General features: G+C 35.6%; 1 long non-coding RNA gene across 1 annotated transcript in view; it reads left to right on the top strand.

Annotated features, from left to right (window-relative positions):
* The first annotated feature begins 244 nt into the window (after nucleotides 1–244).
* The window catches only part of LOC306643027, a 41,577-nt gene continuing 15,866 nt past the window's right edge, over nucleotides 245–25,955 (top strand). Inside the window, exons 1-2 of the long non-coding RNA XR_013758795.1 lie at nucleotides 245–377; nucleotides 8,332–8,407. This is a non-coding gene — a long non-coding RNA (uncharacterized lncRNA). The remainder of the gene's footprint in view (nucleotides 378–8,331; nucleotides 8,408–25,955) is intronic.

Below are 25,955 nucleotides of genomic sequence, written 5' to 3'. Positions count from 1 at the left end.
CAAGCTAAATGCCCAAATTCTTCTTCTGTCCTTGAAACTCCCTGCTTTATTCTTAGTAAGTTTGTAAAGGGTATAAAAATTGCTGGTGAATTCAATAAACTTGTCAGCAACCTAACACTGACCTGAGTCTGTGTGGTTGCTGTTCATCGCCGACGCTGCGCCGCCTAATCACTCGGGGCTTTTACATTTCAGGCCATCAAGGACCCCTGGACTCTGCTGCTTGGGCTGGTCCCCGGCAGGGTCCTTTTCTCCTGCATCCCCCAATTTTGCCATTTGGCCACAGGCTTCACCCTCATCCCTTAGAGTCTCGGTTTACTCTACTGTGCAGGGGTTGAAGAGCCCTAGGGACAGGCTTGTGTCCTAGGCACCAGGAAATGGTGAGTGTGCGGTGGCATCAGAAACCTGGGGAGGGAGACTGGGGGAGGGAGACTGTCGGAACCGCAGGACTGGCTGTGGAACGGGAGCTAGCAGATGGGGACTGTGGGCAGTGTGCTGAGGCTGTAGACCTGAGCCCTCCTCTGCGGCAGTACCCCTCAGTCCTACTGGCCATTCAAGTGGGGAGCAGGTCAGGGGAAGAGATCCTTTGCCACCATTCTTATCTTCGCAGGGCATCCTCAGGCCCTGCCTCAAATACTATCTGGCAGGTATGTGCCTGCAGCCGGGCCTTCCCAGATGCTGGTGATTTGACTGGTGGGATGATTATCATAATCAAATCCCCATACCATTTTCCTGCAGGAGAAGAGCTGTGGTCTACAGGAACCTTGCTTCCTCCTGAGCTAACTTATTGTTCATTTTCACTTTCTTTTTCTTCACTTCCTTTTTTCTTTCTTTTTCTTACTGGAAGTTGAACCGAGGGAAGATTTAACACTGAGCTATATCCCTAGTGCTTTTTATTTTTATTTTGATACAGAATTTAGCTAATTTGCTTAGATTGGCCTTGTTATGGTTTGATTTATCTGGACTTTTATATTGCAATGAAGTATATAATTTTTACATACATATGAATTTATATTTGGATTTCGTTTATATTGTGATTCCTTATTGTAATAGTATAGTTTCATAATATACATGAATGTCAGGTATGATAAATATTTCTTTTGCTCTTACAATTGAAAAATTTCTTGGCTAATGTTATGTATAACTTTGTGGATGAATGTTAGAACTTTATACTTTGGTTTCTTATTTCATTAAAAGAAAAGCATGTTAATTTTTTATTATTGCATTATAGTTATACATAAAATTTGGATTCATTTTGGCATAATCATACAAGCACGGAATATAATTTGCTTCATTTCAGTACCCAGTAGTTCCCCTTTCCTCTCATCACTTCCCCCTTTTCCATTTATTTTTAGTTTTTTTAAAATTACTGCTTCATAGATACACATAAAGGTAGAATTCACTGTGATATATTCACATATGTACATAGCAAATTTGGTGGGAATATATTGTATTTTAATTTGGGGGAAATTTTTCATTTTTGTAATGATGAGTTTCATCATCTACACTTGGGATGTGTAAGTGAGTCTTTAATGAGCATCTGATGATTTTCATTGTTTTATAAAATCTATGTACATTCTTTCTGAACATGTATACTTGTGAAATACCAGTGCATTTTACACCTACATAAAATTAAACAAGGTGTTTTATACTATTTTAAAAACTGGATATACTGTGACCAAAATGTGACTGGTCCTTAGTGACCAGTTTTCTCTGAAGTTATTATTTATCTCTTCCAAGATGTACATTCTCTTGTACCATCTCCCTTGGTTACAAGTGTTTGGATGAATACTGTTGTGTCCTTACATTATCATAGTCACATATGCGTCATTTCAGCGAGTCTCTGTGATGGGGAGTATGATATATCTTCAATAGCAAAACAGTTTTCACAATTAGCTAACTTAAACTCTTCTCAAGTTTATTAGTATTCACTTGTTTTATATCTTCATCAATACTATTTGATTTTTGTCTCTGATGGAATTTTATTTTATATTTCTCTAATTTCTAAAGATGTTGAACTTTTTATGATTATTGAACACTTAGATATCCCCTGTATTAATTGACAGTTCAAGGCTCTTGTTTGCATTTCTTTGTAGTTTCTGGCATCAAAGATATGAAAATTAATCAAAAAAGGCAGATGGAGTTTGATTTCAAGAAAAAAGGGTATTAATTTATTTAAAAAATTATTTGCCTTGTACAGTCTCTTGGTCCAGGTGAAACCCACCAAATAGTTGAGGAGGGTATGGAAATGGAGTTGAAGAAAGACCTCCGGAGATCAGTTTCAGAGTCTTGATCAACTTTATTATAACATGGGCAGACTTATATCATCAAGCAGTCGCTGGGCAGAATATCTCAGAGAGTTGTTGGACCCAATGGGCTTACAACATGTGCAGAGATTATAAACAGTGGGATGAAAGGTCACTGGCAGAAAAAATAAGAGGAAAGAAATGTGACTGAGGATGGAAGGGGGCTAGGTTACCATAGTGATAGAGTTAAGTGCAGTTAGTGTTCTAACCACAGTATCACAGTTCAGGCCCTGAGAACTTCTCATATAGTCAACGTAAGCCTCTTCCAACCTCATGTTCCCAACATTGCCTTTTTTCTTCCCATAAGCATGTAATGGAGGTTTCTTTTCTGTTTATATTGAAGGTTATTTCAAAAGGAATTTTAGGGTGTATCTTTGGAAATTCTAACAAGAAAAAAAATACGAAAAATCTTTCTTCCCTTTTGCAGGAAAATAAATATATTTTCTTAAAATTATTTGTAAGTAAATTGTTGAATGGCACATTCAGTGAAACAGTCACTCTTCTTCCTTGATTTTTTTTTGAATGTTTTTGACAGTGAATCATGCATTCTATTATCTGTATTTTGGAGTTTAATACAAAATCATATGGGATAAGAACTGGAAAATCCTAGAAATATGCATAAATGGTTGTTTACTGAATGATATATTATGACAATGCCAACAAAAGGACTTTTATTTTTTAGAAATAGTTACATAATTTTTGTTTTCAATTTCTTATAAACCTTATAGATTTATTTATTTCCTGAATCATACTCAGACCCTGGGCCTGTGTTGTGCTTTTTTGCATCATGTAATCTCCAAGCATTTATCTGGGTTGATAGCTCATAAGTTATCTGGGTTGATAGCTGTTTCTGAAGAATTCATTAACATGAAAGAAGGAAAAATATTTGTTTTATTCCTGGGATGTCTTCTCTAGGCACTTTCTTCAAAATGAAGAAAAATAGTATTTCTCCAGATTGACATCCCCTCTGTCCGAAGCAAACTAGCCTTTGAGGAACTTTGAAGGGATTTCATACGGTTCTGTCTCTGGGTAGTTTTTGGGTGCTGCTGAGTTGCCATTTAATGTCCAGAAACGTGAGTTGTCTCATCTCTACAATGAGAATAATTTTAGAGGACACAGATGGATAATGCTCTTATGTAAGCCACTAATACATGTGTATAGTCACCCATGTCATCCACATTACCAAATATTAAAGGTTGAATCTTCCTTGTCTGAATTCCAGGTTCCAATTCTCTGGTAGTTCAACTAATTTTGTTTCTCCTTGTCTTTTTTCTCTGTGACCCCAGTAAGAGTTCTCTGCTCCATGCCCTATTGCCCATGTTCAGCTATGTATAGAAAAGACTTAGAAGCCTGTATTATTTGCTAACTGGTAAAGAAGGGTTCAGATTATTTCTGGCTAGTGCCTGTACTTGTTATAATCTCAACCAGGACTTCCCTAGATCCTGGAAAGGGAGTCCCATAAACAATCAGATATATGTAATGTGCATATAGTATAGGCATATACATATATATATATATATATATATATATATATATATATATATGGGCATAGGTGCAGACAAATCTCTTGTCTGCATTTTTTTTTAGGTGAGGAATACAATTCCTTACCAAAATTTCTTTTATTTTCAGGTTCCAAAAACCAGGAGAGATACTGCCCTGAGAGCAGGGAGTTTTACCAAGAAAGTTTCCAGAAGTAAACTTTTTCCCACCCAATGCTGGTCATGGTCCATTCCACTCCAGATAGCAGACAGCAAGAAAAAAATATATATATATGTAAATATATTATAAATGATATATATGTGCATATAAATAATGTAGTATGTACACACACCCACACACATACACACAATTCTTCTTTTTTGAACAAGTGTCACTAACCAAGTCCTAAATTAATAAGAAAAGTTTTTTTAGTTATGTGGTATATTGGAGGTATTTGTATTTGGGCTTTCAAATTAGACACTTTGTGTGTGTGTGTGTGTGTGTGTGTGTGTGTGTGTGTGTGTGTACTGGGGATTGAACACCCAGGGGTCCTTAACCAGTGAGCCACATCCCCAGCCCTTTTTATATTTCATTGAGTAACAGGGTCTTGGTGAGTTTCTGAGGCTGCCTTTGAACTTGCTATCCTCCTACCTGAAGCTCCTTCCCAAGCTACTGAGATTACGGGTGTGTGCCACAATGCCTGGCAACACAATTCATCTTGATTCCAAACCCAGTTGCTTATTGAGGGGCTTTCATCATAGGAAGAAAAAAATGTCATAGATTGGACATTAGGTCTAAGGCCAAATTGCAAAAAGTTTGCCTTTAATGCATTTAAATAATAGACTCCAATCTTTGTATCTGAACACATGAGCCACAACTACTGCAAAGAACTGAATCCTTCACTGATAACTTACAAAAGAGTGGTCAAGACCTTCATCTTCCTGAGATCAGGGGAATTATAGTTATCAAATTTTGAAAATGTTTCTGTGAACTGAGATATTCTGGAGGCTTGACATAGTTTTCAGAGTGTGCTGTTCCAAAAATACATATACTTCACTAGTAATATTTTGTTGGTCACATAATGGTAATATTCACATCATGGATATATTGGGTTATGTTATTAAACTCAATTTCTACTACTTATTTTTATGTGAATACTAGAAAATTTTTAATTACCCTTGAAACTCATATATTATTTTCATTGAATATTACTGTCTTAGGGGATTCCTTCCCAGTTTAATGTTCAATCTGTTTTCTAACAAAAGAGAGCAGGGAAGTGAAATGAAATTTTATAGGATTGTAACTTTATTATTTCCAACCATGAATAATATATAGACACATATAATCCACAAATTGAAAATGCCTTATATGTAAGGTTAAATTCAAATGTCTTCCTGGCTGGAATGGAACCCACTTCTCCAAGAAAATCTTGCCTTAAATTAGCTACAGCCTGAGGTTCTGGATTTCAATTCCCAGTACCTCAAAAGAAAAAAGCTACAGCAAGAACCTGCCATTGTGACCTCATTCATTTATGCAATTGATGTCACCTCCTCTTAGAAAACTCACTAGACTGAGTCTGGTTATGTTAAAACATAAGCCCTGTCCACTCAATAGCCCTTAGGTAAGCATTGTCTAATCCAGCACACAGGCAGTAAAGAGGAGCAGGCTTTGACAATGTGGTGTGGCTTTGCCTCTGGAACCTGCTAGTGTTGATATCCATCTCTAGGCTCCCTCTTTTATGTTCAGGGGATCTGGTTTGCTCTGCCATGCAGATGCTGGAAGATCTAATAGAAAGAAAACTGGTCCCCTCAAAAGCCAGTAATAGATGAATGTGCTGTGGCATCTTGAAACTGAGGGGTAAGGCTGCTTAAAACTGGCTGCATTGATTAGGGTGGGAACTGGCAATTTCAGATTGGAATCCCTGTGGTAGCCTCTAGTGTCTGCAAGCCTGGGTCCTCCCCTGGGGAAGGTCATCCCTAAGTCCCCACTGGACAGTCAAATGGGGCATATGTCAGCAGTAGACTCTGGAAGTCCTGTCCTATCGCTGCAGAATATCTGCAGTCCCTACTTGAAATCCCATCTGAGCACATATGTGGCAGCATTCCAGCACCTTCCCAGATTGTGTGGTGGATTATGAAGTGAGGTGATCATCAGATTCACAATGCCATGTATTGTTTTCATGCATGAGAGGGACTGTGGTCTATAGGGCTTTCAGTTCTTCCCTCCTCCTGAGCTTGCTTGTTTTTCTTTTTTGGGGGGGATCATTTGCCCTAATGTAGAACCTGGGTTGACCTGTTAATGAAGACTCTCCTTAACATGAAGAAGGGCAAACAATAGTGTCTCAATTCAAACGGACCTCCTGGGATGTTTTTGCTAGGCTCTGTCTTTAAAATGGAGAGGAAATATTATTTTTCTAGATAAATGTTTCTTATATCAGGAGTAACCCAGACTTGGAGAATCTTAGAAGGAATTTCATACAGTTCTGTCCTTGGCAGTTGTTAGTCTGACATGTGATGCTGAGAAACCATTTGATATCTAGATGCATGTGTTTTCTTATCTGTACAATTGGATGTTTTTAGAGGACTAATTTGGATCAAGGCTTCATGGAATAATTAATATAAGTTGCTCCCACAACTGTCAAAACACCTTGAAGTTACCGTGTAGATAGTGCTTAACCATTTTCTGACATACCACCCTTTTTTTTTATTCCAAAATCTTATAACCTTTTCATCAGGGTCACTCATATCATCCACATGCCTTGGCATATTGTGTCTGGCCTATTGTGCTGGTCTGAAATCCAGATTCCATTTCTTTGATATTTTATGGTACTTCCAATAATTGTATGTTCCTCCTTGGCCTCCATTTTCTCTATGCCCTCAATAAAAAAAAAAAAAAAAATTCTGCTGCATGACTCTGTAGTGCATGTCCCACTTTGTTTTGAAAATATAGGACTTGGTGATCCTTTACATTTCTCTAGAGCAGCCTGTTTTATAATTAATAAACCTTGATTTAAATTCCCACATATTTAACATCAACCTATATTTTGATATGTAAATGTGTGTTGAGATAAATTTTAGCTGGTGTTTGCCCTTGAGGTAAACTGAATCAGGATTTCCTGGATTCTGGAATGGGAGCACCAAGATGATACAGTTATATGAGAATGTTCTCGTTGTGTTGTGCTATGTAATACACAGGAGTGGATTTTATATACATATATCACATATGCTGCTTTCTTGAATTATTGTCACTCTTCAAGTCTGATGAGAGTAAGAAATATTGCAAGAGTTTTGTGATATGGTGGAGCTATTTTGGCTGTGGAATCAGATACAGCTTATCCTGAGTCCCAATGCACCTACTTATTAATTGTGGGACTATGTCCACAGGAGGAATCATATATTACATCTTGGCCAAGAGGTCTAATCTCAAATTGCCAAACAAGTTTGCATTTCATGTTTTTAAACAACAGAATCCGGACTGTGGAAGATTGCAGGCTAAGTGTCCCTAACCCCTAGACATCTTCATTTTTCTGCTGTATGATGTCTGCAATGTGAAAAACCTGTGGCCAGTATGAAGTGAGAAAGAATGATCTACTTTTGGACACTTCCTGGTTGGAACTTCCTGCTTCCAGAGTATTGTTTCTTCCAATTTTGGACCTGAGGAAAAATATTATTAGTGGACCCCTATCCCTCAACACTAGCATGTAAAGTGATAGACCAGGCCCTTTATGTTCCTGACATCAGGGGACCCAAATCCCTCAAATCTGGCATGTGACTATGGTAAAATGAAGTATGCTGGAGAGAGAGTCAAACTTGAGGGTGTAGTTCCAAAAGCACATGTTCTTCATTGGTAGTATTTTATAAATGACAGGAAGGTAATATTCTCAAAAGGCTGTGTTATGTTATTAATATCAATTCCAACTTTTTCTTTTTATGCTATCAATATGAGTATTAGAAATATTTAAATTACCCTTGCACCTTAGGTGTTGTTTTCATTGGATATTGTTGCCTGAAGGGGTTGTTCCATTTAAAGTTTAGTCTGTGTCCTTATAAGAACAGAGAGCAGAATAATTAAATAACATTTTATATTAATTGCCATTATATTATTTTCATTCATGAATAATATACTGGTGTATATAATCCATAAATGGAAATGAAAACCTGCAGCAGGTTAAATGCAAATGTTCTGCTGGTTGGACTCGATTCCACTTCTGGAAGAAAATATTTTCTTAAAATAGCAACAGCCTGAGGCCCTGGTGTGCAATTCCCAGACCTCAAGAGAAAAAAAAAAAAAAAAAAAAAACTGCAACGGAGGACCTACCCTTCTGTTCTTATTCTTGTGCATTGGCTATTATTCACTGTCACTCACAGGGAAGGCTCCCTGATCTCATACCCCAGAGTCACGGTCTGAAGTCCTGTCCAATCAGGAGCAGTTAGAACTGTCCAATCCTGTGTGCTGACAGGGAATTGGGGGTGGGCTTCCGCTGCCTTTTCTGTTTCTCCTGAGTCCGCCATATCGGCCATTTGACTCTAGGCTTCACTCTCCTCCTTAGGAGCCCCAGGTTGCTCTGCTGTGCAGGAGCTGAAAAACCCTAGGAAGAAGGACTGACTCTTGAACACCTGGAAATGGTGAGTGGGGAGTGGCATCATGAACCTGGGGAGGGAGGCTGTTGGAACTGCGGGACTGGCTGTGGCAGAAACCAGACCTGGCCAATTGGGACTGTCTGCAGTCTCTGGAGTCTGCAGGCCTGAGCCCTCCTGTGGGGCAGTGCACCCTCCATCTTACTGGTCACACAGATGGAGAACATGTCAGTGGCAGAGACCTCTCACTGCCTTCCTTATCCTTGCAGGATATCCTCAAATACTATCTCAGAGGTTTGTGCCTGTGGCCCAGCATCTTCCCAGATATTGGTGATTGACAAGGGGGCCCATTATTGCAATCAAATCTCCACATGCCATTTTCCTGCAGGAGAGCAGCTGTGGTTTGTAGGTACCACGTTTTCTCCTGAGCTAGCTAATTTTCATGTTTTCTTTTTTCTTTTCTTTCCTTTACTTTCTTTGTTTTTCTTTTCTTTCTTTGTGTGTGTGTGTGTGTGTGTGTGTGTGTGTGTGTGTGTGTTCCTGGAAGTTGATCCTTGGGATCCATTACTACTGAGATATATCTCTAGCAATTTTTATTTTTTATTTCAAGACAGGGTCTAGCTTATTTGCTGAGATTGTCTTAATATGGTTTGATATATCTAGACTTTTTATTGCAATTAAGTGTATGATTTTTACATACATATGGATTCATATATGGATTTAGTTTATATTATGATTCCTTGTTGATTCTTGTAGTAGTTTCACAATATACATGAATATCAGGTAATGAGAAGTACTCCTTTTGCTCTTATAATTGAAAAATGTCCTGGCTAAAATTATATATAATTTAGTGGATGAATTTTAGAAGCTTATAGTTTCTTATTTCATTAAAAGTAAAGCATGTTAATTTTTTTTATTACTGCACTATAGTTATACATAATACTTAGGTTCATTTTGACATAATCATATAAGCATGGAATATAATTTGCTCCACTTCATTACCCAGTAGTTTCTCTTTCCTTCTCCTCTACCTTCTCTCTTCCATTTATTTATAGTTTTATTCATTACTGCTTTATAGATACACATAAAATTAGAACTTAACTGTGTTGTATTCATATAGGCACATAGCAATTTTACTGGGTGTATTGTAGGTAAATTTAGGGGAAAATTATCTTCCTTGTAATGATGAGTTTTATCTTCTACACATGGGATATGTAAGTGAGTGTTTCATGTGCTTCTGATGATATTTATTTTCTCATAAATTCTACATGTTCTTTCTAAACATGTATACATGTGAAATATCACATGCATATTGCACACATATAAAACTTAAGCATGGTGTTTTATAGTATTTCTTAAGCTGAATATACTTATAATTAAAAATTTGACCAGCTTCTAGTAACCATTTTTCACAGATAATTTTTTATCTCTTCCAAAATTTGCAATCACTTGAACCATGCCCCTGAGATTGTATGGTTGGTGTTTGGATGAGTACCATGTGTTCTTACCTGTTATCATGGTCACATATATGATGTAATTTTAGGAAGTCTCTGTGATAGTGAGCATCATACATCTTCAATAACAAAACTTTCCACACATAATAATAAGCTCCTTGAGTTTATGAATATTTATGTGTTTTATATCATCATCAATATTATTTTGTCTGTGATAAAATTTTATATTTCTCTAAATATTTTTAACATTCCTTTAGATTTTGAATATTTCATAATTATTGAAGATTTAGATATGGATATTCCCTGTATTAACTGGCAGTTCAAGACATTTGCCTGTATTTCTTTTGTGGTTTCTGGTTTCAGAGTTAAGGAAATGTATCCAAAAAGACAGGTAGAATTGGATTTCAAGAAAAAAAAAAGGTTTTGCATTTAATTAATAACAAAAGATTTACATTTTTATTCCCCTGAGTTTGTATTGTAGATATCTTGTATGTTTTCTATTTGGAGGTTATTTCAAATAAAATTCTAGTGCTTCTCTTCAAATTCTAGCAGGAAATATAAATAAGGAAAATATCACTTCCCTATTTCCTCAACATCATTCGTTAAGTAATTTGTTGAATGACACATTCACAAAAACATCCACTACTTCCTTGAAGATATTTTATAATGTTTTTGACAGTGAATCATGCATTGTCTTATCTGGATTTTGGACTTTAGTACAAAATCATGTAGGATAAGATTTGGCATTCCAAGAAATATGCATTATAATGTATTGTTTTCTGAATGATATGTTATAGAGATAGCAAAAAATGGGCATTCATTTTTAGAAATAGTTCTGTATATTTTCTTTAAAATTTATGAGTCTTTTAGATTTATTTCTCTTCTGAGTCATACTCAGTTTCTGGACCTGTGATGTACTTTTGCACCCTGAAATCTCCACACACTTACCTTATAAGGAATCAATGTTGATAGCTCAGTTTTTGAAGAGTTACTTAACATGAAAGTAGGAAAAAACATTTGTGTTGGTCCTGGAATGTCTTTTCTAGATACTTTCTTCAAAATGGAGTGAATATATTTCTTCAGACACATCCTCTACATCAGGAGCAAATCAGCCTCTGAGGCTCTCTGAAGGGTTTTCATATACTTCTGTCTCTGGGTAGTTCTCTTTGTGCAGCTGAGTTGACATTTAATATTCAGAAAACTGTGTTTACTCATCTCTATAATGGGAAATAATTTTAGAGAACACAAATGGAAAATGCTTGTCATGGAGGCTAGTAATACATGTATGTGCTTTGGCCATGGCTGACAAACCACCTGGAAAACACTGCAGATACTAATTGTTTAACCATTATCTGTCACTCACATGAATTTCTTTTCAAAGTTTGTAATAAACTTTTCACTGTAGGCACCAATGTCATTCATATTCCCAACAGAAAAGGTTGGATCTTCCTTGTCTGAATTCCAAATTCCAATTCACTGGTGGCTCAAGGCCGTACAAATAATTGTGTTTCCTTGCACTGCTTTTACTTTGTGTCCCCAATAAAAGGGTTGTCTGCTCCATACCTCTATCAGCTGTGTTTAGAAAATGACATAGAAATCTGTTTTTTTGTTTTTTTTTTTTGCTGATTTGTACATGAGGGTTCAGATTACTTCTGGCTGGTGTCATTCCTTGTTATAAACTGAACCAGAATTTCCCCAGGTCCTAGAAAAGGAGTCCCATAAACAATCAGTTATATAAAAGGGTTTTGTTTATATGGAATATATGTGCTTATTCTATATATGCACAAAGGTTCAGGCAATTCTCTTACCTTCTTTTCTTTCAGGCGAGTAATACAATTCCTTATCTGTATTTCTTAGGTTCAAAAAACTGGAGAGACACATCCCTGAATTAAAGCAGGGAGCTTTAAGCAGAAAGCTTCCAGAGGTAGGTTTTTTCCCTCCAAATGCTGGTCATGGTCCATTCCATTCCAGATATCAGAAAGCAAGCAAAAAATATTAAAATCACACACACAGACACACACACACACACACACACACACACACACACACACACACACACACAGAGAAATCCTGCTTTTATTTAATAAGTACCAGTAACCACGTTCTAAAGTAATAAGAAAATTTGTATGAGTCATGTGGTGTAGTGGAGGTGTTTGGGCTTTTAAATTAGACCCAATTTTTTTTTTTTTTTTTGTACTTGGGATTGAACCCAGGGGTACTTAACCAATGAGCCACATTCCCAGCACTTTTAAAAAATTTATTTAGTGACAGGTTCTTGCAAAGTTGCTGAGGCTGACTTTGAACTTGCAATCCACCTACCTGAGCCTTAAAATCTGTGGGGATTATAGGTGTGTGCCACCATGCCTGGCAACAAAATTATCTTGATTACATGTTCACTTGCTCATTTAGGGACTTTCACCATAGGAAGAAAAATATCATAGACTGGCAGTTAGGTCTAAGGCAAATTGCAAAATAAGGAGTTGATCTTTAATCCTGAATCCTCACTTGCCACTCATTTGGGGCATATGTCAGCCACAGGCTGTGTAGTTTCTGCAGAATATTTTCAGCCACTATCTGAAGTCCTATCTGAGCACATATATGCCATCATTTCAGCACATTCCCAGATTATGTGGTGGATTGTGGAGAGGGAAGATCATCAGAGTTGCAACTCTTTGTATTGTTTTCCTGCATGAGGAGAGTTGTGATCTGCAGTCTGTATGTTTCTCAGTTCTTCCTTCTTCCTGGGCTCATTCTTCTGTTTTGATGGGATGGTGATACTGTGCTTTGAACCCAGAGGTCCTTTACCACTGAGCTATGTCCCTGGTATGTTTTATTTTTATTTTGAAACAGATGCTGAGTCTGCCTTAAACGGGTGCCCAGACTCATTAGTTGCTAGGATTACAGGTGTGTGCCACCCTGATTGAATCCTCCTGAATGTTCTAAATGTATGGAAAGCAAAATGTGAAATCCAGAACCCTGTCTCACAGCTTAAACCTTTATATATATATATATATATATATATATATATATATATATATATATATATACATATATATAATTCATATATATATATATATAATTCATATATATATATGTCAATAAAATCTAATATTTCAGCTCCCTGTTCATATTTTCAATGACAGCTTCCCCTATCCTCAATATTATCAATTATTATCCCCTATTACATTTCAAATGAGCACATTATTTTTTATAATTCTTTTTTTCTTTTCTTTTTTTTTTTTTTTTTTTTTTTTTTTTTTAACCAAGAACTGGATAGAACTTTCTACAGGATTTATTTTCTGGCTGGGTGCAATGACAAATGTGTAAAATCCCAGAGACTCAGGTGGCTAAACCATGAAGATTGCAATTCCAAGGTCAACTTCAGAAATTTAGGTTGAGCATAGGCAACTTAGAAAGCCCTGTCTCAAATTTTTAAAACACAGACTGTGTATGTAGCTCATATTTAACATGCCCCTGTGTTCAATCCCCAGTACCATAGAAAAAGGCAAAAGCAAAGGCTTTTGCTGTTATTATTCATGAGAATTTCACATGATAGGAAAGTAGAGAAAAAATAACTTGACCTTTGTAAAAATATGTGCTTGTATTCTCCTTTTGTCTCTCCAAGGTCAGTTGCCTTGTCAAACTGTGTTTGTGTTGAGAGTCCCCCTGATGGAAATTATGTGAGAAAGCTCTCTTTCCCTCTCTGCTATTTTCCTGGTACTGTTTCAGAACTATCTGATATGAGAATCCCACACCTGGAATATCTAATGTCTCCTGAGAGTCTAGTGAATATCAGTACTTGGGTCTTATCTTGTTAGACAGTAGACTTAGTTTAGGGAGTGTAGTCTTTCAGAGAAGTAGCTGAGTGCCCTAAAACTGGAAGAAATCTGGGGTTCCCCTCATCCAAAATGCACTTGAGTTGTTTCCTGACCTTGGCTACTGCAAATACTGCTATAGTGAAGATGAGAATGCAACCATTTATTTAACACACTGTTTTCAAATACTTTGGAAATGCACCCAGAATTATTATTATTCTGTTAGTTATTAAAGAACTTTCAACTTTCAAGGCTTTTTAAAAATTGGTTTTACTAAATTTATTTCTAATGGTTTAAAGTGTTTCTTTCTTCCATGTCTATATAATTGGGGTACTTGTTATTCTACTTTTTGATAGTAGCCATTCTAACAGCTGCATTCAGGTCACAGAAAATCTTATAGTAGAATGGTACACTAATTCATGATGCAAATTTTTTAGAATTGAGATTGTCTTATACTCATTGAATGAAGGTGATAAGATCCTATTTTAGAAATAAATAGGAATCTCTACTTTTATCTCTTTATCTTCACTCCTAGTGGGGATTTTAGTACATAGAAATTCTTGCATATAAATATGGAGCCTCTTCTTTGTGATATACTGAGATAAGCACATGTGCATTTGTCATTGCTCCCAAAGCCTGGAGGTTTAGGATGTAGTCCATTGAATGGAAAATTTGAATTTCAGACAAATTCCTTAAAGAAAAATTTGCTTAGTGCTGGAGTTATTAGTGAGGTGAGCCAAGGAAGAGGGCTCATGAAGTACTTCACTTCTACTTGGGCTGCCAGCCATGAGATATATTTCCCTTGTTAACTCTTTGGTGCTGGATAGATAGAAACTCAACTGTTAGCAACAGTCTTTTGCAGATTATGATGGCGAATGTCTTTTAGGAAAAATTGGGACCCTTGGGTTCTAACTTCTCTTCTTCCCCGGTCCCATGAAATAAAACACAGGGATCTTGCATTTTCATAGAAAACCACTCCTTTTATCTGATCTTTATACTCATGTATATCTAGTCTCTTTCTCTGTGTGTACCAGCTAAATTAAAGTTCAAACTACAGGAAATTTAAAATTAAATGTGCTATATTTATGACCCAAACTATCTTCCTCTACTCAGGGTGACAGTGGATTTAACTATCCTGTCCCAGTTATAAGAATCATTGCTCAAGGAATGCTAATGTCCTAATATAATCCAACCTTTCATACTCATCTGATGGTAGATAATTTTGTTTTATATGCCTCTAATTAATTTGTAAATTTAAGACAGATTCAAAACAGGAGTATATATTGATTTGGTATAACCATGGGTGGACCAAGAGTCAGGAGTTTCATACTCTGCTATATTTTTATAATCATCCCTCTTAAAATCTGCTTTCTGGTGGGTGGTGCTGGGGTATAATTCCAGTGTCACCCACATTCTGCACACAATTCCAACCAGTCGTCTGGGCCTCTTGTTCTAACGTCTACCTTTTGGTTGGATTGTATCTTTCACATTAAATACTTACCTTGATATGATTGTATTTATATAGGCCTTTTTATTGCACTTAACAATAAAACAATATTTAGATACATATGGATTTACCTTTCTAATTTTCTCTATTGTGATTTCTTGGTCTTTATATTACCACAATATTATAATTTTGTAACATACATTAGTATCAGGTAATGATAACTAGTACTTTGCTTTTATATTTCAGAGAGTTCCTGGCTAATTTTATATATATATATATATAAACTTCTTGGAAATTTTTGAATGTTTTTACATTGTTCCCTTCTTTAATTTTATTGAGGTATTATTATAGTTGACTTGGAGGAAATGGTCATCCTGATGATAGTTTTACCATCTATACATAAAGTGTGCAATTGGTTCTTTGAAGTACTTCTTTGTATTTTTATTTTTCTCAAATTCTGCACATTTTAAAATATTCTTACATATGAAATACAGCATTCATGTGACAACTTTTTAAAATATACATGATGTTTTTAAGTACATGTCAAACTGAATATAACAAAATGTGTCTACCTTCAAGAACCATTATTTTTCACGATTTATTATTAATTTATTCATAAATATACACCGCTTTAATCACGCCCCTAGGTTTCAACTGAGGAGAAATATGGTTATGTCCTCATATGTCCAGGTGTTGTAATTTCAATCTCTGTTTCTGGTGGTGGTGTATCATGTATGCTGATTAAAAAAAATTCTGCGCATGCATAATGACAGTTAAAACTATATCTTCCCTTTATGAGAGTGCCTTTCTTCCACATGTTCAACAATACTATTTAACTCTGTGTATATGATGTGATCTTATTTTACATTACCTAATCTCTAAAGATTTTTAGTTTTTTATGATTATGGAACACTTATATATGGTCTATTTAAAGTGAATGTTCAAGTCTCTTGCCTGCTTTTCTTTTTGCAGTCTGTAGTTTTCTTCTTATAATTGTTTGAGTATATATGAGGTAATTAGGCCATGTGTCCTTGAACCATTTAATGGAATCATTTGAGGAATGGAATTTTTATTTTAATACTTTACAATTTATGAATTTAAAAATGTTTTGTGTAATTTTGAAAATAAATAACATTTTTGTTGTTCTTTGTCCCTTTTATGATATGGGAGATTGAAACTGGTGTTCTATTACTGAGCTATACCCTCAGCTCAGCTCTTTTTAAAATTTTATTTTCAGACATATTTTGATAAGTTTCTTGGGTTGGTCATAGACTTGTGATCCTCCTGTCTTAGCCTCTAGAGTACTGGATATTTCTGTTGTGCACCACCATATGCATCCTATCTCACTTTCTTATGTCAACTTTTGGATGCTTTATATTTTCTTTTATATTTAACTTTTCACAATTCTCATATTTATATTTAGTATGTGAAAATGGGTTGTGTGGTATGTGTAAAGCATACAAAAGCATTTCTACTATCATACAAATATCCCCATATTCTAGCATTTTTCTTTGGAAAGAATGCCATTTTTCCTCTTTCCTACACTACAATCTCTATGATTTAAAACTGTCTAAATAGCAAAAGACTTATTAATAGTTTTGTCTTGATTTCCACCATGTATTAATTTTATCATGAGTCTACCCTGATTGCTTTAACTTTATAACATCATTCTATCGTGGCATTATGGTGTTTTGGTCAGTGGTAGATTTCATGTACAACAGTGGAATGGATATATCAAAAGGCCTCACCACGTAGTAGTCTGTCCCAACTGGATATTTGTCATTACACTCAGGTATTTGGAAAATAGCAGAATCATCTTAGAATGAATTTCACAGAATATATTCACTTCAAGTGAGACATCATCATATATATGCATATATATGCAATTACCTAGCATGTAATTGATATAATTTTTACTTATTGAATTATTGAATTTACCAGGGTCTCTCTGAGTTACTAAGTGATTCACTAAGTGATTGAGACTGTCTTTGAACTCTTAATACTCCTCCTGAGTTGTTTGGAATACACACTTGCTCCACTAGATCTGGCTCATTTGCTTTTTAAAAGCACCATCATTGACTTTGGTGATTCTGTGTTATGTTTATTTTCAATATCTTCTAATTTTACTCTTTTGCTTAAGATTTTATTTTATCTACTCTTACTTTTATAAAATTTATTTGTTTCAAACTATTGAGATGAATCATTAGGAATGAATCATTCCTAGTCAGTTTTTGGTTTACTAATTTATGTCTCTATATTTCATTTTTAACATCAGCTTTGGATACATCCTACTTTTTTAATAGTCTTATGGAGTTTTAATTGGCACAAATTAACCTGCACATATCTTAAGGGTATATTTTTATCTTGTGGCATATGTACATATTCATGAAACCAGCACCACAATCAAACAAATTGTTGTGTACATTATTAAAATATGTTCCCAGAGATCACATTCCATTTATGTGTGATCTACAAAATGTATAAATGCATTATACTACCATGTATAAGTAATTAGAGCAAAGAAAATAAATTAAAAATAAAATGTTCCTAAATGTCATTTTAAATCCCTTCTTTTGCTCTTCCTCACAGTCATTCATGTAATAAGTTTGATTTTATTAATCACAGCAAGAACAGGCACACATTAAAATTATAGAGTTTCTTTAATTACCACAAAGGAAAAATAACATGTACTATTGCTTACATCAAGAAATAGGACATTAATTATGTCCTGAGAATACCTTCATGCTCTCTTCCTCTTAGTACCTCTCCATAATGTCTGATGGCAAGTACTCTCTTACTTTTCTATATAGCACTATTCATCATTTTTAAAAAACAAAGCAAGAAAAAATAAAAGAGAAGCATTATTCCCTCTAAACTTAATAATGCAAAAAGTGGAGGAAAAATTGGAAGCTGTGGGTTTGTTTCTGACCCTGACCCCACCCCAGGCTCCTGCCAGCTGATAGGAGAAGTTGTGAGGTAAATCTAGAGAGGGCTGGAGCAGGATACAAGGCTGGGGGCTGCTATGAAAGACTATGAGAATATAAGTGGTATGAGGGAGCAAAAGAGCAAGTAAGGGGAGAAGTACAACTGGTGTCCACAGGAAAGCTCAAATGGAGCAGGCCAGACGGTGTACCAAGGAGAGAATTAGTGGGGAGTGTCAGCATCTAGACAGGTGGAAATGAGAAGGCTGGAGTAAAAAGAATGGAACCTCTTGTGCAGTTCTTCAAGCTACAAGCAGGTAAAATGTTTGCATCCTAGTTTTTTCCTACTCTCGCTTTCCAAGGAGCATTCCATGCCAAACCAATTGGAAGGGTTCTCCTGCTGCCACCCCATTTTCTGATTTCTGCCAATTGGAATTTACTTTATCTTCTTTCTCCTGTTCTTCCTCATCTTCTGCATACTGTTTATTCACCTCTTCATACTCAGCAGGTACTTTTCTCTCCTCGGTCCCCTTCTTAGCCTCCTCTACAACTTCTTTATTTTTCTGTTTCTGTTTTTCTTTATCCTTCAGGTTCTTGGTGCTAATTAGACCACTGCCCTATGATTTTCTCCAAGATGGTTCTGGGGCTCTGTTTGTACTTATGTGAAAACTAGGTCCCATCATCCAGTTTGAAGGGTCCTAGCCTGCAGAGTGTGTTGGCAGCTGGAGAAACTATCCCAGTGGTAAAGTCAGTAGTGTTGGGTTCCTGTTAGATCATTATGTTATAATCATTTTTCCACTTATTTTCTATATAGGGAAATAATTAATGGTTCATAGTATGTGCCTGAGTAGAAAGTACCATGCCATTTTCCAAAGCAACTTTAATTTTTACCTTACCACAGCAGGTCTGATAATTCCAATCACTTAACTCCTGTGTGACCATTAGTTTTTTGTATGTGTGTGATTGTTTTTCTTTTTTCTTTTTTTTTCCTTCCCAGTGAGTATACAACAGTCTTTTAGCTTGAATTTTAATGTCCTTAAATAGTATTGTTTTGTACTCATATTCATTTTTTTTGCAATTTTAATGTTTCCTCCTTTGTGAAATCTTTTGAAATTTCTCATCTGTGCTGTACTCTGTTGAGATGTCTTTTTCCCCAAAGCAATGTTGAGAGTGTGTTTCTCAACCTCTTGTGGTAGATCACAATTGGCAATCACACCCCAAGGGAAGGAGAAACTTCCTTTCATTGTATGGTCAAGCTGAGAACCTCAAGGATTGTACCTTGTTTCTCATCTTTATTATATAGTCTTATAACCTTTTGTGTCAGGTAGGTGTAGGGCAGGAAGGGTCATGAGTATCTTTTAACTTCTCACAGGCAGCTTGGAATTCTGGTGTACAAATCAAATGTTTTATTTTTTTTTTCTTTTAAAGGCCTAATATAGAAGTTTACATATTAGTCCAAAATTAAAGACTAGCATCTGACTGTTTTACTCAGATTTTTTTTAATGACCTAAATTCTATACAAGAGCAATTTTAGACAAGGAAGAGTTTATTATGGGGCTAATAGTTTCAGAAGTCTCATTTCAGAGATGGTTGGCTGCATTCCTCTGGGACTGGGATGAGGCAGAACATCGTGGCAGGAGAGTGTGGTGTATAAATGTATTTGAGAAGATGGTGTGGGGAAGCAGAGAGTGCTCTCTGCCCAACAAGGATGAAAGATGATTATTAAAGGCCTGCCCCTTGGGCCCCTTCTCCTGCCATACCCTACTTTCCTGGAGTTACCATTCCATCCCTAACTAAGGCTTATTGCACTGAATAGGCAATACTCTCATAACCTAATCATTTGGTATCTAAACCTTCTTGCATTGTCTCATGCATGAGCTTTTGGGGGACAAATAATATCTAATCATAGCATTGACATTTACAGGAACCCATGTACCTGTCTCTAGTTCCTGATCTTGATAAGGCTTAAGATAGCCTTCTTTAAATCTGACATCAAAATTCAGGTCCATTGGATTATCTGGAATCCCATATAGGTGACATGTTTACAAAACTCAGCCATTTTAGTGGACACCTCATATCCACATGAGGTGAGGTGTTTTACTGCAGCAATATAGTATTTGAAAACCTGAGTTCATAGTTGGGGTTGGCTATAGACAGATAATCCTCATGTTGAGAAATGATTTCTTAACTCACTCATAACCCTCAGCTAACAATTTTGATAAAATTCTATTAAAAATTACAAAAAATTAAATCTATGGAAGAAAACCCAGCAGTACTGGATTGTTACTTTTGTATTGAAGTCCTGTCACTCAAGAGCAGTAATTAGAAATACCTTATCAGAGGAATGCAAAGGAACTCATCTCTTAAACTTGTACTTAATGAATCATTGTTACCTGGCATTACTATTAATAAAGTATATGGATTTGGTAGTATTGGATGAATATCTGAAACTGCTACTTTTAGCTTTCAGATCTTGCCTGAATTAGTATGCATCAGTGGGTTTTAAATTTTTTTTTTCTTTTTTTTAAACAAAAGATTGGGTTATTGCAGGGTGATTTGCAAATCCAATGAAATCCATCTTTTAAGAACTTGTCCACAAGATATTTCAACCCTATTAATATTTCCTTTTAAGGATATATTGTTTCTTCATGGGGTATTGTTATCTTCTTAAACAAAATATTGTTTGAGAAAATATTTGCCATCCTTCTCAGGGTTGCTTTGAACAATATAGCCTTATTCATTTATTTATTTATTTATTTATTTTGACCTTGGGTTGTACCCATGTATCCATATCCTTTGCACTTCATATTCTTGTTTCTATATTGAGTCAGGGTGTCACTAAGTTGCTTAGGGTCTTGATATTTTGCATAGGGTGGCATTGAAATTGAAATCCTCTTGCCTTCTCCTCCAAAATGGCTGGAATTAGTGGTATGTGTCACTGTGCATGACTCAATCTTTTCTTTAACTATCACAAATTGATTTTTGTTTTTAAAAATTGAATGTTTTTTATTCTCTTTACATGAAAAATTACTTTAATGTATAAAAAGTTGATATTTTTATATTTGTGCACATAAAATATAAATATATTTGATCCAATTGATTTTATTGTCTTCTTATTTCCATTGCTGTTCTCATTTATAGTAAGTGCCCTGCTCTGATAATTGTTTTAACATTCAAACTCTCTTTTGACCTTAATATTTCCTTAAATATGAATTTCAGTTCAAATGAATTTTGGTAAATATGAACTCTACCATGGATACTTCATAAAGTATCATAAAAATGAATATTATTACTACTAACCACATTATTTTTGATTTTATGACAAGATATAAAAAAATCATAGAGTGTTATGTACACACTTAAAAAATTTTTAAAAAAAGGTTATTATTGAGGCATGCAAGATGGTGTGTTAGCGTGAGGCAGCATTACTCCTAGCTCACTTACCCAGAACACAAGTGGTGAAAATAGTACTTCTCAGACTCCAAGTGAAAAACCTTGAGAATAGAGGGTCAATGCTCTTACTGAACCAGAGACTGTTCAACTCGTTAAATTGATCTAAAAAAGTTACCCTGAGTTTACCAGTCATCATTGGAGAGCTGAACCAGGAGTCATCTTGAGAGTAAACAACAGCCATTCCAATGTATAGTGGTAAACCCAGGTTTGGGAGATTATGACTAGGACTGCGTAAACCTATCTTAGCCTAGCAAAGACAACTAAGATTAACAAACCCAGGGAAAAGAAGAAACCAAGAACATTTCTGCCCAGGTAAACTCCAGTTGGAGAAGTAGGGAGAACCCAACTCTCTCCAATTCTTTGAGTCCTGTGGCTCAAAGGAGCTCATAAGGTCAGCTACAATGAATCAGATATTTGATGTGGTGAGTTTCAGGGCACATAGCTCTCTGATTAACTACATGACTGGTTCTAGGCACTTCCAAGACCACAGCACCCACCTTACCATTGAACCCACCTAGTTTGGTGCATGCTGAGTCCCTGGCTTCCACCCATTATAGTGCCCTATCTGTTGCTGGCACATGCCAGTTTTCTGACATCCAGCCACTCCTGGCTTGCCCTATCTGTCTGGTTGCTGGGACCACAATCTGCCTGGGCTCTTTACCCCAGAGACCCAGTATTCCAAACCCCCAAACCTCATGCCCTGCCCACTGCTTGACCAACTATGCCTGCAATTTCACTGCTTAGTTTATAGCCAAGTGTGCCAGGCTGCAATGTCCCTGCCAGTTCAATCTGACCCAGCCATCTGCATTGCTCTCTGGCCCACAGGCTGGCCCAACCAGTCCAATATTTCACCACCTGAAGTGCCCAGTCCATCACAGATTGACATCTTTCAGGCTGTAGAGGAATATCAATTCAACAATGCTAGCAACTCACCACAAAATAAAGCAACTAGAACCTCACTAAAACTAAGTCCCTGCAATCAGGAACTCCACCCATGGGACCTTCTCTCATAGAACCCAATGCAGAGCACACACTGGTAATGGGTGGACAGCTCCTCCCATTTCAACCCTTATCTATCTCACAAGAAGACAAATTTAGAAGTCTTAGAACCCAGCTAGCAACATGGTGAACAACATAATAAAAAGGAAGGGCTTGACAGCCCACACCCCATACCCCCACACTCAGTTCACACCTCAAGAGGAAATAAAATCAGTTGGGGACAGAGAGTAAACACATATGCTCACTATTTGTCCAACATAGTCAAAATGACTCCAAAAGTTCTTAACTTTTCATCCAGGTTTTTCACTCTTTTTTATTTTTAGTTATGTTTTTATTTTGTTTTTGGCGTTTCAATTTACTTGAATATGTACTGATTGGTTCAAGAACACCTATACATATAAAGACTTGTTACTCTTTCTAATTTCTAGTCTTTTGTTGAAGGTTGTTTTTTTTTTCATGGCCAGTTTTTTTGAGGGTCAAGGTTTTTGATTAGCATAGTTTGATTTTGTTTTGTATACTTTTTTCCACCACTGTATTCTCTATTTCTCTTTCCCCTCTCCATTTTCTATTGTGAACGACCAAATTCTTTCCCACTCTTCCTTTATATTCTTCTATTTTTGTCTCCCTCTTCCTCATTAACATGACATCCTATGTTACCATTTCATCTGCCCTATTTACCCTTTAAAATTGCACACATTTTCTACTTCCTATCTCCTTTTTCCACATACCAAGTGGATCTTTAATATCTCTTAATGCTACTTGTTGTCTATAATGTCTTCCCTACCACCAATGCCAGAGCAGTAATTAACATGGCAGAAGACATAGACAACACCTATTGTTTGACTTTGTGCCAGACATAATTTATGATTACTTACTTTTTTACTAATGGAAATTGCTGAACCTTCTATTTCTGCATATTATACCAAATATCACTGTAAATGTCAAAGTAGGAAATAAGTACCTAATCTGCTGTATATTCTTGGCATAGATTTTTACTCTCATTTGCCTCTGCCCCTACACTGTGAGGTTCTTATAACGTATAAGGGCACTATAGACTTATAAAGTATAAACTCTACTGTTTGAGGTCCATCCAGATAGATGGATGCACACACCATCAATATGGAAAATGAAGGAAAAAACCATTCCACACAACATAGAATTCCTAAACAACAGATTCCATTGACACCATAGAGGAAAGGCCAGAGTTGGAATTCCGAAAGTCCATGGTTCAACTGATCTGAGGTAAAAGATGACAAAATAAATGAATTAAGAGAGGAAATACAAAAATTGAAAGGTAACTTCAATACGGAGATCTAGATCTTGAAGAAAAATCAATTGGAAATTTTCAAAATGAAGGTAGTAATAAACCAAATTAAAAATTCACTGGAAAGCATCACCAACAGACTAGACCACATGGAAGATAGATTATCAGGGCTTGAAGACAAAGTATATAATCTTAAAAAAAAAGATTACTACAGATAAAAAATGTTAAAGGACTATGAACAGAAATTTTAAGATAAAGGCTTTGAAATACAGAAATTTTAAGATGAAGGCTCTGAAATACTGCCCAATCTTAACAATAAAACAACATAAGAAAATTTCCAAAAATCTTAAAAACAAAATGAAAAATCAAATGCAGAAAGCACACAGAACTCCAGATACACAAAATTGCAAGAGGCCCATTTCAAAGCACATTATTTTGAAAATATCTAACATACAGAAAATATAATCTTACAAGCAGCAAGAGAAAAAGACTGGTCACATTTTGAGGAAAACCAATGCAAATCTCAGCTGATTTTTTTAACCCAGACCCTAAAAGGTAGAAAGCTTTAGAATACTATATACCAAACTCTAAAGAAAATGGATGCTAACCAAAAATACTATATAAAGAAAATTAAGGTTTGATTAAAAGGTAAGATAAAAAATTTCCATGATAAAATTTAAAAGAATTCACAACTTAAAGCTGACACTACAAAAGATACTCAATAAAATATTCCAAAAATACATGAAGAAAAAAACCAGCAAAATCAGAAACAACACTAGAAGAATACTCAAAGGAGAATGAGTTCAAGTTAAAAACTAGAAATAAACCCAAATGACAAAAAATAAAAAAGCATCTTTCAATAATAACAGTGAACACAAATTCTCTAAATTCATCAAAAAAGGCATAGTCTTGCAGATTGAATTGAAAATTAGACCCTTTGTTATTTCCACAATCGCACAGTGCTGGGGACTCGAACCCGGGCCTCGAGCATGCAAGGCAGGCACTCTACCAGAAAAAAAGAAAGAAAGAAAGAAAGAAAATTAGACCCAATTATATGCTGTCTTCAAAAGACTTATGTATACAAAATACATCCATAGAATGAAGATGAAAGTTTGGGAAAGTATATTTTCATGTTGTCTTCATAAATAAGCAGGAGTTTCTATTCTCATATCAGATAAATTGGACTTCAAAGCAAAGTTAAACAGAAGAGACAAAGATGGCCATTTTATTGTTCTTAAGGGAATCATACAAGAAGAAATAGCAGTCATCAATATTTGTGTTCTGAAAGGAGCAGTTACATATATCAAGCATACTTTCCCTAACATCAAGAATCAAATAGGCCAAAACACAATAATACTGGGTAGCCTTAACATAATCCTCTCAACATTAGATAAATAATCCAAACAAAAAATAAAGATGCTACACAACTAAAAAAACTAGACTTAACAGACATATATAGAATATTTAATTGATCAATGACTGAATATATCTTCGTCTCCACAGCATGTGAAACATTTTGCAAAATACAATTAGAATTCAATATAAGACAAAAAGTAGAAAATACTCAAACACCTGGAGGATAAATCATTGAAAATCATTTGATTGAATGATGAATGCATTGCAGTATGAATCAGTGGTAAAATAAAAATTACTTAGAAGTAAATGAGAATAGTGGCACAGCATATCACAGCCTCTGGGCCACTATGAAGGAGGCTGTAAGAGGAAAGTTTATATTATTAAGCTCCTTTAGTAAATGAACAGGAAGACACCAAATAAATAAACTAACATTACATCTCAAGGCCCTAGACAAAGAAGAACAAATCAATAACAATATCAATAGAACCTAGGAAATAAAATAAGAGTCCAACTCAATAAATTTAACCTTATAAAAACAATTTAAAAATCAAGGAAAAAAGTTCTATGAAACACTGAACAAATTTAATAAATTTTTAGCTCAGGTAAATATAGGAAAGAGAACAATGTAAATTTTTAAATTTTTTTTATTGTAAACAAATGGGATACATGTTGTTTCTCTGTACATGACGTAAAGGCATACCATTTGTGTAATCATAAATTTACATAGGGTAATGTTGTTTGATTCATTCTGTTATTTTTTCCTTCCCCCCACCTCTCCCACATCTTTTTTCACTCTATACAGTCCTTCCTTCCTTAATTCTTGCAACCCTCCTTTACCCTAACCCTAAACCTAACCCTAACCCTAACGCTAATCCCTCCCACCCCCC

The sequence above is a fragment of the Sciurus vulgaris genome (assembly GCF_902686455.1).
Source record: "Sciurus vulgaris genome assembly, chromosome: 13".
Taxonomy (NCBI): Eukaryota; Metazoa; Chordata; class Mammalia; order Rodentia; family Sciuridae; genus Sciurus; species Sciurus vulgaris.
Note: the sequence above shows the minus strand (reverse complement) of the source record. Positions and strands in the feature narration are given on the sequence as shown.